The following is a 16032-nucleotide window of genomic DNA, read 5'->3' as shown; positions in this document are numbered from 1 at the left end:
CGGTGACAATTTATTTAATTCTGAGATTCTAGAAGGAGTTTAACCAGCAAGAGTTAGAATTTTAATTCCTTATGGGCTGCCCAGATAAACAATACCCGGACTTGAACAACGATACACCCAGAGACTGTTTGTTGTAATATTTAAATTATTATTTTAATTATAGCTTAAGATTCTTTGTGTGTTAATTACTATTTTAGCCAAAATTTTTGTTAACTCTAATTTGTTTCAGCTCGGCCGGGCGACGCGCGTATGCTAAAGGAAATGTAATATTATTGGAATGTTGTTTTACAGTTATATAAATGTATAAATTTATTTACCATATTAATGGAACTAGTGTACCTACATCATACTTGTTATCTTAACTAGTAAAAATATGTACCAAGCTGCCGAAATAGTTTTGTTTATTAGTCACCTTTTTTTTTTACAAATGCTGGGTTTTTCCATTATTGTTTTCATTAATTTTTACTAAATTATTTGGCTCCACATCTTAAAGATTTTTGGATCAGTTAGATGTGCCTCGAGGAGAGCTTGGTTTTGGAGAAAATTTATTTAAACAGTAATGTGGTTTCCGTCTCCGAGGGGCCTGACTGTTCCTGGTGGATGTGGGGGACTGTGGTTGGACTTGGGTGCAAAACACAGCAAGTCACAACTCACAAACTCTAGGGAAATTTAAATAATTTTTCTTGTGCAAATTGTTATTTTTAATGTATGTAATTTAAGAGTTCAACCATTGATGTACTGCCACTACCTTTAATGTGATTCCCTGACAGTTAATATGTTATATATTTTTTTTAAATTATGAAGTTGTAAAAAAATTACTATTTTCCATTGAAGTGTGTAAAAAGTATAAAGCTAAGTAATAAAAAAACACAAGCCTGCTTATATTTGATTGTTGACAAAATCTTAGGCTTACATGATGTGTTTTGAGGCAAGGAACATTTTTTTGGGGATGGTCGGCAGGAGGGGCGTGGGGAGGGGCATTAATGTTTTTCGCCTAGGGCGCCAATTTACCGTGCACCGGCCCTGGTATAAGGGAGAACATTTGTGGGATACCTGGACACTAAATGGACCCAAATATTGTCATTACAATAGAACTAGCAGTGGGTGGTTCAACAATTCCACATTTGAGGACTGGTTTATGAAGTTGATGTTGCCAAGGTTGAAACGGCTCGATGGTCCAAAAGTAATAGTTGGTGACAATCTTGCTTCCCACATTAGTGAAACAGTTCTTCAAGCATGTGCAGATTTTAATATTCGTTTCATATGTCTGCCACCCAATTCTAAAAATGTCACACAGCCTTTAGATGTAGCGGTATTTAGACTGGTAAAACTGGCCTGGCGAAAAATTCTAGCAGAATGGAGAGATACCGAGAGTGGAAGCAGTATGTCTGGAATCCCAAAAGATATATTCCTTTCTCTTCTAAATAAGTTAATTGAAGCTAAATCTGATTTCAGGATTCAGGAAATGTAGCATCCATCCAGTTAAAAAGCAATACCTATTGGCCAGATATAAAAGCCTTGAAGAGGTGGACATGAATACCATAGGCAATGCATTTCTGAAACACTTGCTGGAGCAATGTAAGGACATCGAAGGAGTAAAAACTGGAAAGCAAAGGAAGAAGAAACTAAGTGTGCCTGTTGCCCTGTTGGACAAAGCATTACAATTGAAGATTTGAGAAATGAGCCTGAACCTGAAAATTCAAAGAGAAAACCTGGATGTCCTAAACTATTTTGGCTGAAAGTGATGCCTCAGGTGAAACCGATGAAATTGTTCTGGGATCCGATAAATTGAGTGAGACCTTCAGTGAATAAGATAATGAAGACTCATATCAAAAAATGTTATCATATTTGACTTTTCATCAGAAGAAAGAGATGAAGGAAATTGATTTCATAGCTGTTCGTTACAATGGTGAAGAGTATCCCGGTATTATCCAGAGACTACCTTCTGTTGACAAAAAAGGACCAACTGTTAGTTGCATGGAGAAGTCTGTGAAAAGTTGGAAATGGCCGAAGAAAGAAGATTCTCTACAATATGAATGGGAGGATGTAATAAGAAAAATTGCACCTCCTAAACTTCTAAGTAAAGGGGGATTCTACAGTGTGCCAGAATTAAACTCTTACTACGTAGAATTTTAATAGATCCTCAACTTGTAAGTAGATAGTGAAAAAACTCAATTTAAAATGTTCAATTTTTGTTTTAAACATTAAGTTGGTTTTAGTAACTGTATTTGAAAAATGTATTAACTGCTTGTTATTCTAAAATAATGTTTTGTCATGTCACTATTTTTAACGCATATATTTAAATCTAAATATTAGTTCCTAAGATATTCCTTTCTTTGATGAAATCCAGTATTGCCGAGTGTAAGGGGTGACATTGCTCCAGAACAGAATATCAAACTATGAAAACAGTATTCACAAGATGGACTAAAGTCACCCCAAACTTGGGTGAGATTGTTCCACATTTTCAAAAAATATATATTTTAAAATATATGTTACATACTTGTTTATGTTAATCATGCTATATTTCCGAATAACACAATTAACATTTTACTTTTTTTAAAATATTTTTCCTGTATTTTTTTTTCTGTTACAACAGCTGCAATGTAAATAACACCATAAAATGGACCAATCTCATCCCAGATGACGGTAACAGAAGTTTAACTAAGGATATTTTTAAGTTACCTAACCTTTTTAAACAACTGTTAACAAGATACAAGAGCCAGTCCTGTCTGACGTCACCCAGTAGAGTACGCGGGTGTCGCGAATGTGCAGCGCTCGGCTGGGGCGAGGCTTACCCCGCCCATGGGGTTACCAAGTCATCAGTCGCGCGCTGGCTGCTGTCACAGTTTCTTCTTCACTTCCATCCGATATGTTTCCTCACGGCCAGACACCAGCTCTGTCAGGATCCAAGCCCTTCACATGCTGTGCAGGTTATTTGTGCACATGTTATTTTACATACATTTTCAATTAAAACAGTAAGTTGTCAACTTCCAGCAGTTTTGTGATGGTGCCGGCATGGACGTTTAATATCGGGAATGCTTCCACCCATCTAGTGAATAGGAGGGGCCCATGATGACCAGGGCGAGTGTGTGAAACGGTTCGTGTGACCGGCGGGACTGCTGTTGTTTTACCCCATCGACCCGATGCGTCTTTCTCTGCTGACATAGCTGGCAGCCCCTATGTAATCATGCACATCGTGGGCGACCCCGGCCAGTGAAATATCTGGCGAAGCGCTTCCTGGGTCTGCTCAGCGCCTGGGTGCCCCACGAGGTCGTGGTCGTGAAATAATTGGAGTGTCGTCAGCCAGGGAGAGTCGGGCATGTATATCCATCAGGTGTCTATGTCCCCTGGTACCCGCATCTGAAGTTCCCTAGTTGGGAGGGGGGGGGGGGAGGAAATGGTTAATCCAGCTGGAGGCGGAACGGGCCGCCAACCGCTGGTAAACAATGAGTTCAACTGTTTACAACCGCAGCGTCCATTTAAAGATGGCGTCGATATATTGGCAGGGAAGGCACGCTGTCTTACAACTAAAGTTAGGGAAAAGGTTGGCCAACTTGGGTAACAAACTGCATAAATAATTTTAAAATTTGGTTTACCTATTTATGGTAAGTGGGAAAAAGATTTTCGGTGAGGAAATGCTACTTATAGTTGAACTACTAAAACATAACGGGCTAGTGCTTACAGGTTACCATCATTATCAAACCAAAAAAATATAAAAATAGAAATTTATTTTATCTTTTTTATTATTTTTTAAAGTACTAGGTTGCCGTCGCCTGGGTTCTCGTGTTCAAGATCCGGCGTAGTTCCTAGTGAGAAGGCTGGTGTTTTACGTGAAACGTGTCTGGGAGGGCACCAGGCTAACTCGGTGGTTAACCACGAGGAGGGTCGTTGGGTACGAATACCCCTGCGTGGCCCACTAGGAATGGCAGCTGTGGTTGTGATGTTAGGGGTCCCTGATTACTGATGCACTACTGGCCCTACACAGCATAGCACACTGATCCCTAACTGGATTGGGGAGGTTCACAAATAACATACACGAGTTTGGTTTGCACTGTCGTATACATGTCGCGCACGGAGTGTGAGGAGTGGACGTTTAATTAACGTTGGCAATTACACTTGCAGTTACAGTTACACTATTTTCCCTACACAAATTACACTATGTTTATACTGGGCACTCTGACGCGCCATCACTAAGAGTAAGCCCTCACGCCAGTCGAGGTTGAGGGGAAGAGTTCGATTGGAGTCAGCCAATCCCGTAAATTGCGAACGGCGACACTTGGTTGTGCGGGGAGTTTACTTTTAAGCGGCTGGGATAGGCCCTACACCGTAAAAGGACCGGGCGCACACGGGGAGTTAATTAAAAAAAGGTTTTGAAGGTGACTATAATTACCAGAATGAGTTCAGGGTAGACAATGGTTGAAGGCTCCCCGTGGGACGCACGTCCGTCCTGGTCCGCGAGTCGCTCTGTACTGGCGTCTTGCCCTGGCACGAAGGGAGGGGTGAGTATCCTCTCGCGCCAAGGTTTCTAAAGTTCCATTATTCGTAAAATATTATATTAGCAAAAGATTGTAAGTGGCCCTAAATTCACACATTAAAAATTAAAAATTAACCTAATTGTTGAGTGTAACATCAATATTGTATATGTATCTATGCTCTCTTGTCATCTATGGTCCAATGCTGATGTTCCTTTTTTTAATGTTAGAATGTCTGTACTGAGAAGTGCCCGGTGTGACAGTATTAAATTAGGTGGAAAACCATTCGTAACTTTGATGACTGATATCCTGGAGTATAATTAACAGTGGTAGCATAGCGTGGTTTCTGCGGCTTCAATGCATTATGTTATCGCGAGAGAAAATACTGTATAGTTCCATTTGCAGGAGAAAACTTTTCTGCCTGGGAATTTAGGGTCAAGAGTATATTGAGAGAAAATGGCGTGGCGAAGGCAATTGAAGATGATCGGTTTGCAGCGGATGACACAAATCAAGCAGCCGAGGCTCGGGCACAAGCTATTTTGATAGCAGCTGTTGCGGATAGCCACTTAGAATATTTACGCAATGAAAACTCCACATTCGCCATGTTTAAAAACTTGGAGGACAATTTCAAGAAAAAAGGAGTGCGAAGTAAACTTTTCTTGCGCCGACAATTGAATACAATGAAATATAATGAACGAAATTCGCTCATGGAACATTTCGTACAAATGGAAGAAGTTTACTCCAAATTGAAAGACGCTGGTAGTGTACTGTCGGAAGAAGAAAAAGTAAACTATATTTTACTCTCAATGCCTAAATCCTATACAAGTATAGTCACTGCATTAGAGGTTATGGAAAACCTAACCATGAACTTGGTCAAGGATCGCCTCCTAGGGGAGGAGGAGAAACGGAAGAAAAGTGGAGGTGAAGAGAATGAAACTGGAGGTTATGCCTTTTTCTGCTATTCATGTGGAAAAAAGGGCCATAAACAATACCAGTGTCGTGTGAAGTTACGAGGATCAAGTTACAGAAGTCCAGATGCAGTACAACCGACAGAGGGGTCATCCCGAGGAGCGAAGCAAACAACAGGCAGAAATTACAGCAGCAACTACAGCTTCGGAAGAGCAACAAGTAAAGGCAGGTTCTCTGGCGCAAGAAGAGGTGGGCCAGCTAGATCATACATCGCAGAAGAAGATAGTGATTCAAGTCGAGTGGTGTTTTTGGCAGATGAGTTTAGAAATGAAAGTGAAAAAAAGGAAGGTAGTAAAATTGTTTTTTGTGTTGATTCGGGAAGTTCAGTTCATATTGTGGGAGAGAAAGGGTTTTTTTCAGATTACATAGAGCTAAGTGCACCAAGACGAATATGTGCTGCTAAAAATGGAGTCGAATTGGAAGCTGTTGGTATTGGGAATGTAAAGGTATGTGGTTACAACTATAATAATGATCCAATTTATTGTACTATCACAAATGTGTATCATGTCCCTGAGGTCAGAAAAAACTTGCTGTCAGTTTCAAAATTGGAAGAAAAAGGTATGAAAGTGTTATTTGATAAGGGCTGTGTAAGGATTTTTTTGAACAACAAGTTGATCTTGTTTGGTTGTAAGCAAGGCTCACTATATACAGTTGAGATGATATTGGATGGTCCAGAGACAAAATATTCATGTACTCAAAAGGGGAATATCAATGAAAATGAATCGGTTAATTTATGGCATAGACGCCTTGGGCACTTAGGATATTCAAATTTGAAACTGTTGTGGAAACATAATTTGGTTGATGGTTTAAATGATATAGCAAATGTAGATAGTTTCAACGCAATGTGTGAACCTTGTATCTTAGGGAAAATGTCTAAACTACCTTATAAAGGAAAATATGATAGGGCAGTCAAACCATTAGAAATAATCCATACTGATGTGTGTGGTCCTATTAGCCCAACATCTTGGGATGGATGTAATTACTTTGTTACATTCATTGATGATTACACACATTTTGTTGTAATTTACTTGATAAAAAATAAGAGTGAGGTACTGGAAAAATTCAAAGATTTTTTCTATTATGCAACCAAACATTTTGGTGCAGATATCTTGAAATTGATATCTGACAATGGAGGAGAATATGCTAATCAAGAATTTAAAAGGTTTTGTAGTAGTAAGGGTATTAGGATGGAGTTCACTGTACCCTACAATCCCCAATTAAACGGAGTGGCAGAGAGGTTCAATAGAACCTTAGTTGACAAAGCAAGAACTTGCTTGGTTGAATCTACTTTGCCTAAAGATATGTGGGGAGAAGCGATTTATTTTGCAGCTCATGCCACAAATAGAAGTCCAACCTCAGTTCATAGCAAAACACCTTTTGAATTGTGGGAAGGTAAAAAACCTAACTTAAGTAAACTCAGGGTATTTGGTAGTAGTGCATTTAATCACATTCCAAAAGAAACGCGATCAAAATTAGACCCTAAAGCACAGAAGTTAGTAATGGTTGGCTATGGCCAAAGAGGTTACCGCCTGTGGGATAAAGAGCAGAGGAAAATAACAATTGGAAGGAATGTGATATTTGATGAGAGTATACCTAACTTAGTACCAGAGACTAAAAAAACACAATCAGAAATTCATGAATTACCTAACAGGGACTGGACACATGTAGATAACGGCGTAGGTATGGATGTAAATAAAGAGGTTCAACAGAGTGACGAACATACAGGTATGGACAAATCGAATGCAAGAGGTTTAGGAAAAAGGGCAGTAGTTAGACCCAAACGATTTGATAATTATGTAGAATATTTTTCAGACACTGAGGATGAAATTTTGTTTGCTATGTGTACTTCATATCAGGATAACATACCGTTGAGGTATGAGGATGTAGGTAACATGGAGGATAGTGATCAGTGGTATAATGCAATAAAAGAAGAAATCAGTGTATTAGAAGATAATCAGACTTGGGAAGTAGTTCAAAAACCTGAGGGAATTAAACCTATTGATACTAAGTGGATTTTTTCAAAAAATATATTTGGTGATTCATGTCTGTACAAGGCTCGTTTAGTAGCAAGGGGGTTCCAACAAGAAGGCTTATTAGAGGATAGTTATTCACCAGTGTTGAAATTACAAACTCTGAGGATATTGTTGTCAATTGCAGTTCAACGTGATTATCACATACATCAAATGGATGTAAGAGCAGCCTTTTTGTATGGTGAAATAAAGGAGGAAGTGTATTTAGAACCTCCGGTAGGAATAGAAGTAAACCAGAATTGTGTTCTCAGACTTAAGAAATCTATGTATGGTCTTAGGAGGTCTCCCAAGTGCTGGTATGAGAGATTTTCAAAGTTTGTTACAGATCACGGGTTTAAACGTTCTGAAAATGACTATTGCTTATATGTGAATGTAGATGTTTACATTCTTTTGTATGTTGATGACATATTAATTCTAAGTAATACGATGGAAAAAATAACGTGGGTTAAGAAAATTTTGAGCTCAGAGTTTAAAATGAAAGACATGGGTTGTGAAAATTTGAGATATTTAGGTATTAATATTTGTAAAGAGAGAGATGGTTTGGTACTTGACCAGAGGGACTATTTAAAGAATGTATTAAAATTGTTCGGAATGTATGAAAGCAGGTCGGTGCAGACACCCATGGAGGTTAATTGTAAATTGTCAGAATCTGAAATGATTGATATGAGGCAAGAAGCCAAGTGCAGGTCATGTATTGGTTCTCTGATGTTTGCCTCAATTGGGTCTAGACCTGATATAACAGCTGCAGTGTCTTACCTAGGACGTTTTCAATCAAAACCCAGTGAACTATTGTGGAACAGCCTGAAACGGGTGCTAAGGTACCTTAAGGGCACACTTCATTATAAATTGCGTTACAATAAAACTGAAAAAAATTACCCTTTAGTAGGGTATGCTGATGCTGACTTTGCGAGGGAACAAGACAGAAAATCAATTTCAGGATATGTTTTTAAGGTTTATAATAATACAGTAGTGTGGCGTTCAAGGAAACAGTCAACAGTTGCCTTGAGCACTACTGAAGCTGAGTTTGTAGCACTATGTGAATCTGTGATGGAAGGGTGTTGGATTAAAAAGATACTAAATGAAATAAATATTAAGTGTGATACTATGATAGTGTATGAAGACAACATTAGTACCATAAAAGCAGTGAGCAGGTGGGATCAAAAACGTATGAAACACATAGACGTAAAAATGGATTTTGTAAAACACAAAGTTGAAGGAAAAGAGGTGGTGCTTAAATATGTTAACACAAAAGACCAGCTAGCTGACATTTTAACTAAGCCACTAACTGCTGAGGTATTTAGAGTATTGTTGAAGGAGTTAGGATTGTATTAGTCATATGTTATGACATTGTATAAGGTTAATTTTAAAAGAATTGTATCATGAAAATGTCAAGTGGAAAATGTAAGTTCTGTTTTTGTATATACTGTTACATTCGAAAAAAAACAAGAAAAAAAGAAAAAAAAAAGAAAAAAAAACATAATCATTGGGGAGGAGTGTTGAGTGTAACATCAATATTGTATATGTATCTATGCTCTCTTGTCATCTATGGTCCAATGCTGATGTTCCTTTTTTTAATGTTAGAATGTCTGTACTGAGAAGTGCCCGGTGTGACAGTATTAAATTAGGTGGAAAACCATTCGTAACTTTGATGACTGATATCCTGGAGTATAATTAACACTAATACACATATACATTTTGGAAATTGGACTTAACATGTATACATTAATTAGTTTGAATAATCTGAGTCACACTGGAGACTGTTCGTCGCTTGATGACTGCTCCAGTGGCGAAAGATACATGAAAATTTGGGGCGGTTTTAATTAAGTCACACACTACTTTATTTAAATTAGGCTGAAAGCCGCAAGGGGAGCACTCACAAATGTATTAATAAAAAACCACACGTGAGTGATCCGGGCACACATACGTCGCTCTTCCTTTGCACAGGGTTGTTAATTAAAAGTGATGTGATCATTAATGTATGTTGAATTTACAATGTACTGGAATCGTGTTGTCTGGTCGATTAAGGCATGGGCTTTAATTCTACCTTTGCTCCGCGGTGCTCGCCTGACTCGGGTGGGCCATGGCTATGGGTGCGTTCCTTTAGCGGGATCGGATACTGGCGGTTGCAGGTCAGGCTTTAGGGTGGCCTTCGGTTGGACGACGTCAAGGTAAGCTATAGACGAAGCCACACTAAATGCATTTAAAATCACCAGCTCTGATACAACACCTGTTATGGCATTTAGATCTATTTTATATATTAAGTTAGGAAATAATAATTGACCTTGGAAGCACAAGGTATTTTGAACAAAACAGTCTAATAAAAAAATTTAACCTCAGAGGCAACACTAAAGGCTAAAGAAAAGAAAAATACCTTCCTGAAAATACTGTGGAGACTGTGGATCTGTAACTTTAAATTAATAAATAAGAACGCAATTTCGTCTATAGGCGTGCTTTCATTTATTTTGCTTCATAGGTATTTTTTTTGAGACTTAAAACTTTGACTTTATTAACTAAGTTAAAAGAAAACATGATACACCATTGTGAATTGTTGTAAAAGGAAGCAAACATCATTTTGATAATTGAATAATTGAATTTAATGGTTAACTAAATAATAATAAAAATAATAATTTAACTTTATAATAGGGTAACTTTTTAATAACAGTAATAACAATAATAATAAGTTAAGTTTATGAAAGGGCCGTCCCGAAAATGACTGAACAAAATTCCTTAAACAATAGTTTAAAATAAAATTCAATACAATACATTAAACATAAAGGCAATTAACACACTTAAGTAATTATTGTTATTTACATTTACTGAATTATATATATTAAAATGCGGTGCAATTTAAGTCCGTTTGGAAACTGCAGGGTTGGTCTTTATGCAATAAATTGGTCGTGTCCTGCATTTGGCCTCGGCCCCCTTGTGCGAGTGCTACATGCTCATCCCTGAAACAAATATAACTGCCCCGACACCGCAGGGTATTTTTACCTAATCTCTATGCCTAAGCTAGTTATCCTGTAAGATGGTGATGCACCTAGCGCCAATAGATGACGCCTGCTGCAGAATGTAAATAAGTGGAATTAATTGTGTCATTACTCAGAGAAGGAGCGGGCTTCCGCTCGTTTTGGGAGCATCCCGAGAGTCAGAAATTAGCATATGGTCTGGACAGACGGTGACATCTTATAGAATATGCTGCAAAGGCTAAATCTGTAAATATTGACTGTAATTTTAATGTAAACGACTTGTATATAAGCTTGGCTTGTAAAGAGAATGAAGGGGATAAGAAAGAAAAAGAAATGAGAGGTTCCAGCTGCGCTTCGGTCGAGGACAGACGTGTCCCGTAGCCCCGGGGGACGGTCAGTGTGTGTACCCAAGTGCCAGGTGACCAGGACGAAATGACAAGAGAAGCTGTCGAAATGACAGTCGGCGAGGCACCCTCAGGGCCGAGCACAAGTGACAAATCCAACAGCTGGACAGTCGCCGCTGGAAAGCGAGCAAAACGCCTGCACGCGGAGGTGTCCGGTGCGGGCAGTGATGACGAGGCGGGTCCCGTCCCCCGCCCCCAGCAGCCAACACCGACCGAGGCCGCCAAGCGGGTGCCCAGAATTAAGCCCCTGTTCGTGTTCCTCGATCAGGGGCACCAGTACCCGCGTGTGTACACTGCCCTGAAACAGGCAGTGGCTGAAAAATTCACGTGTCAGAACCGCGGGCGAGACGAAATACAGGTTAACGTGGCCTCCGTCCCCGATTACCACAGGGCAGTCAAAGCACTGCAAGCCATCGGTGCCCAACACTCGGTCCTCCTTCAGAGGGACGAGGTACCCAAGAAGTTCGTGTTGCGCGGGGTGCACCGCCACACGCCTTCCGAATTTCTCCAGGAGGAATTCAGTGCCCTGAATCTGCCGGTCCAGAACCACTGGTTCCTGGAGAACCGGCAGCGCCGCGAAAAGTTCGATGCACTTGTGATAGAGGTGCCTCAGAGCTGCGACTCTGAGCGCATCTACGGCCTCAAAGAGTTCGCCGGCATGCTCGTGCGTGTCGACGACTACCGTCGCCCCTCAGGCCCCTCCCAATGTAGCGTCTGCAAACGCTACAACCACATTGGCAAGGCCTGCCACGCGGCCCCTGTGTGCCGGTGGTGCAGCGGGCCACACCGCGCTCCCGACTGCCCCAATGGGGGCAACCAGGAGTACAAGAAGTGCGCGCATTGTAAGGAGGCACATTGCGCAAACTACAAGGGCTGCCAGGCCTACAAAAAAGAGACCCACAGGCACCTTCCGCCCCAGGTGCGCAAGCAGCGCGAGCAATAGTCTCGCCGCGACTTGCGCGATAACAGGCGAGCTGCAATGCAGCCCCAGCTGCAACCGATGCCACGGCCCCCTCCGGGCTACTTCGGCCCCCCGAGGCAAAATCCCTGGGGTCCACCGAGGTACCCTCCTCCCTAGAGCTTCGGCGACTACCTGCAGCAGGCAGGTGGAAACCGATTTGCGCCCCTGGAGCAGCACTGCGAGCCCAGCTACAACGAGCTGGATTACCCAGTGCTGGCAAATAACCCCTGGCAGCGGAAGGGGTTCAAAAAACACCCGACGGGCCACAAAAATGGCCAAGGCAAGCCCCCGCGACCCACTCAGGACAGGCCCCTGCAGCCTGGGCCGGACAGGCCGCGACAGCCTGCCCAGGAGAAGCTCGTGGCAGCCAAGGCTGCGCCAGCCCCGGCGAGGCGCACGACCGTGCTCTCCCGGCCGCAGGTAGCCCCCGCACCTGAGACGAGCATGGCGGTAGACGCAGCTCCAGTGCTGCCAATTGCACCGCCCGCGCCCCAACAACAGCCAGCCTCGAAACCGGGCCTGGCTGACTTCCAGAAAGTGCTCGAGCAGTCGCGCACTTTCAACACGGATGAAAATCTGGCGGCCACAATTGTCCCCATGTGCCAGCTTATGGTTATATGGTGCGACCCATCTGTTTCCCTAACAGAAAAAGTCCATGCGATGATGGGCTTCGTCCAGTCACTGGCTGCCAAACTCAATGGCAGCCACTAGACAGGCCCCGAGTTGCGTAACAACCCCGGCCGATAGGTTAAGCTTACACTCCCTCCTCTTCTGGAATGCGCGTGGAATCAAACATAAATTACCGGAATTTATCCACCACCTGGAAAAATATAAAATCAAAATAGCTGCGATTAACGAAACACACTTGCAGCCGACCGACCGACTGACAATACTAAACTATATATATATATATATATATATAGAAAAATAACTTCAGGGTATACTGGATGCCTAAATTACTACATTTAGGTGTTTACCTGATGGAAGGGGAAGGGGGGGGGAAATATATATCCCTTTCTAAAAACATTTGAAAGCAAACAGCAGAAAGAAGTGGTTCTATTACCCCCCCCCCCCCCCCATCAAATGACTTTCTGTATACAACACTCCTGAATACAATCAGTGATGGTAAGTATTTACTCATTGCTCTTTAACATGGCCAACAGAACTATATCTGGAAAACTTCTAACCGAATGGTTCCGAAAGCACCCGAGGTAACTTGGTTGCGCTATAGAGAGCACAATAGATGGGGCGGAGTAGCTCCAGTAGTTCACCGTAGCATCAAACATACTGTATGCCAGCTACCCATTTTTCAAAATTTAGAAGCTGTTGGAATAAGCTTAAACATTAACCAACAAAACATTAAACTCATTTCAATGTATACTCCACCAGGTAGGTCCCTCAGTGTGGCGGATCTGGATGCCCTGTACGGGGCCGCTCCGAAATTCCTCGCTGTAGGTGACATTAATGCGAAACACCTGGAGTGGAATTGCAGGCGTGCGACGGCAAATGGCGGGCTTCTCTATGCGCATCAGCTTGATAAAAACTATCAGGTTCATGCTCCTACTGAGCCCACATTTGATTCAGGCAGACTGAACCAGCTGCCAGACATACTAGACATCGTGCTTAACAAGCGTGTCACCTCGGGGTTCGAACTCGAGGTCGTACACGACATGTCGTCCGACCATTTCCCTGTTCACTTACATTTCGACAGTGCAAACACAGAAATCAACCCGCCTCGTAAAATTCGGGACTACAAACACGCCGACTGGGAAGGATTCAAAACTCAAGTCGCGCAAAATCTGTCAGACATCGCGGACATAAATAATAGTGAAAGTTTAGACACCGCAATAACTAAATTTACTGCGGAAATCCAGGATGGTATAAGACAGTGCATCCCAGAAAAGGAGGTTAAGTTAGTACACGACGAGCTGCCAGTATACATACGCGACTTTATATCGCGCAAAAACAGACTGCGTCGTGAATACACACGACGACGCACTATCCAAACAAAACAAAGAATCAATGAATTACAAATAATTATTTCAGACGAAATTTCACTGTGGCGAAGCAGCCAGTGGGAAGCAAAAATCGCTCGTTTAAATATTCAGGACGGGAGTGCCTGGACTATGACGAAGCGATTTTTAAATAAATCTGAAAAAATCCCGCCCCGTCAAACCAATAATGGCCTAGTCTTCAAACCCCTCGACAAAGCACAGCATTCGCAAATACACTGGAAACAGCCTTTCAGCCAAACATAGTGCCTTGCGATAGGCAATACACAGCGCAAATTTACCGCGAATTGCGCGAAAAATTGCGCCAGCCCACTATTTCTGAGCCTCTATTAACTCAGGCACAGGAAATCAAGCGAGCTATTAGGAAAATGAAGCCGCGAAAAGCACCTGGGAATGACGGCATACAAGCTATCGTTCTCAAACAGCTCCCAGATGAAGCCCTGGAATATTTAGCTGAATGCATTAACGCAATGCTCAGGCTCAGTATTTTCCCCTCCCAGTGGAAGGAATCTAACGTAATAGTTTTCCACAAACCAGGCAAAGATAAAAAACTGCCCCAAAATTACAGACCAATAAGCCTGCTTAGTACTGTGTCAAAAATAGCCGAAAGCATAATATTGCATTGACTAAATTGCCACATACACGAAAATAACTTGCTGCCAAATGAGCAATTCGGCTTTTGCGGTGCTCATTCGACCGTTCACCAGCTAGTGCGTCTCACTGAAGAGATTACTAGTGCATTTAACGTGCAAGACTATGTTGTCGCGACGTTCCTATACGTAGAGAAAGCCTTTGACAGAGTGTTTCATGCAGGGCTTCTCTATAAATTATACCAAGCTGATTTCCCTGACTGCTATGTCAAGCTAATCACGTCATACCTAGCAGGCAGAACCTTCAGAGTATCACATCAGACCTAAAACAGATCAGAGCAGGAGTGCCACAGGGCAGCATCCTAGGCCCTGTTCTATTCAATGTATATGTGCGTGACATGCCACGCCCCGCACATAGACTCGTCAAGTTAGGCTGCTATGCGGACGATACTGTCCTATATAGCAGATCACATAACCTACAGCTGGCCACGACTAGGCTGCAAGTTGCGCTCACTGAAATAGAACAGTGGTGCACAACGTGGCGCATTAAAGTGAACACAACGAAGTCAGAAGCTATTGTGTTCACTCGTAAACACCTCCCGCCAATATACCGCAGGCCGCAACTGAGTCTGTTCAACGAACACATCCCGCATAAAGATGTGGTTAAATACTTAGGTGTACACATGGATAGGAAATTAACATGGCGCCATCACATCGACACTAAGCGAGCACAGACTCAGACTAGACTGTGCTTCTTGTATCCTGTTATGAGTAGACGATGTGGCAGCAGAGTCAAAACCGGCCTACTGCTCTACAAAGCCCTCATACGACCAATAATTACGTATGCAGCCCCTGTATTGGCCACTGCAGCAAAGACGCACTTAATAAAATTACAGCGAATTCAGAATAGATGCATTCGAATCGCCACAGACGCCCCAGTGTACTGCCCTGTCGAAGCATTGCATCGTTAAACCAGATCGGAAACTTTGCAAGACTTTTACATTCGCACAACTCAGACTTTTTACGATAAATGCGTAAATAGTCTGAATCCACATATTACTTCTCTAGGAAACTATGATCCGGACGTAGATCAGAAGTATAAACGACCAAAATCACTCCTGGCGCACAGGCCGCCGTAGTGGCCTGCGATTGGCTGGAGGCTCCGGCCAATCACAGCGCAGCGCGCGCGATTTTTTTTCCTAACCTAAATTAAAACTAAGTGTGTTTGGGAGGGGTCTGGATTAGGGACAGACTCTAAGTGCGTCTCAGGCCGAAGCCTATACGCTCTAATCATGCAGGGGTAGCCTTGCGGGAGAGGGTGCATGCATCGTGTGATAGGAGGGGATTGGCCAGCCATGGCAGCGATTGGCGCCATGACTAACTCCCCTCACTGACTATTCTAGACTAAAACTAGATAAGTTGGGCCCAGGTAAAACCTGCATAGACACAGGGAAAACCCTGGGCACTTACATGCGGGATGCAAAAATTCATGCATTAATTACATGTGGGTTGGCTACGGGAGTAGAAGGATGGCTCAGGAAGAAGAGTTGGAAGAGTAGAAAATATCTACTAAGCAAGGGCGGGCGCTTGGACATTTCTGTCCGCATTTTGGTTTGGGCATGACTGGT

The sequence above is a fragment of the Bacillus rossius genome, chromosome 5 (assembly GCF_032445375.1).
Source record: "Bacillus rossius redtenbacheri isolate Brsri chromosome 5, Brsri_v3, whole genome shotgun sequence".
Lineage (NCBI taxonomy): Eukaryota > Metazoa > Arthropoda > Insecta > Phasmatodea > Bacillidae > Bacillus > Bacillus rossius.
The sequence above is the reverse complement of the archived record's forward strand: the minus strand, read 5'-3'. Positions refer to the sequence as shown.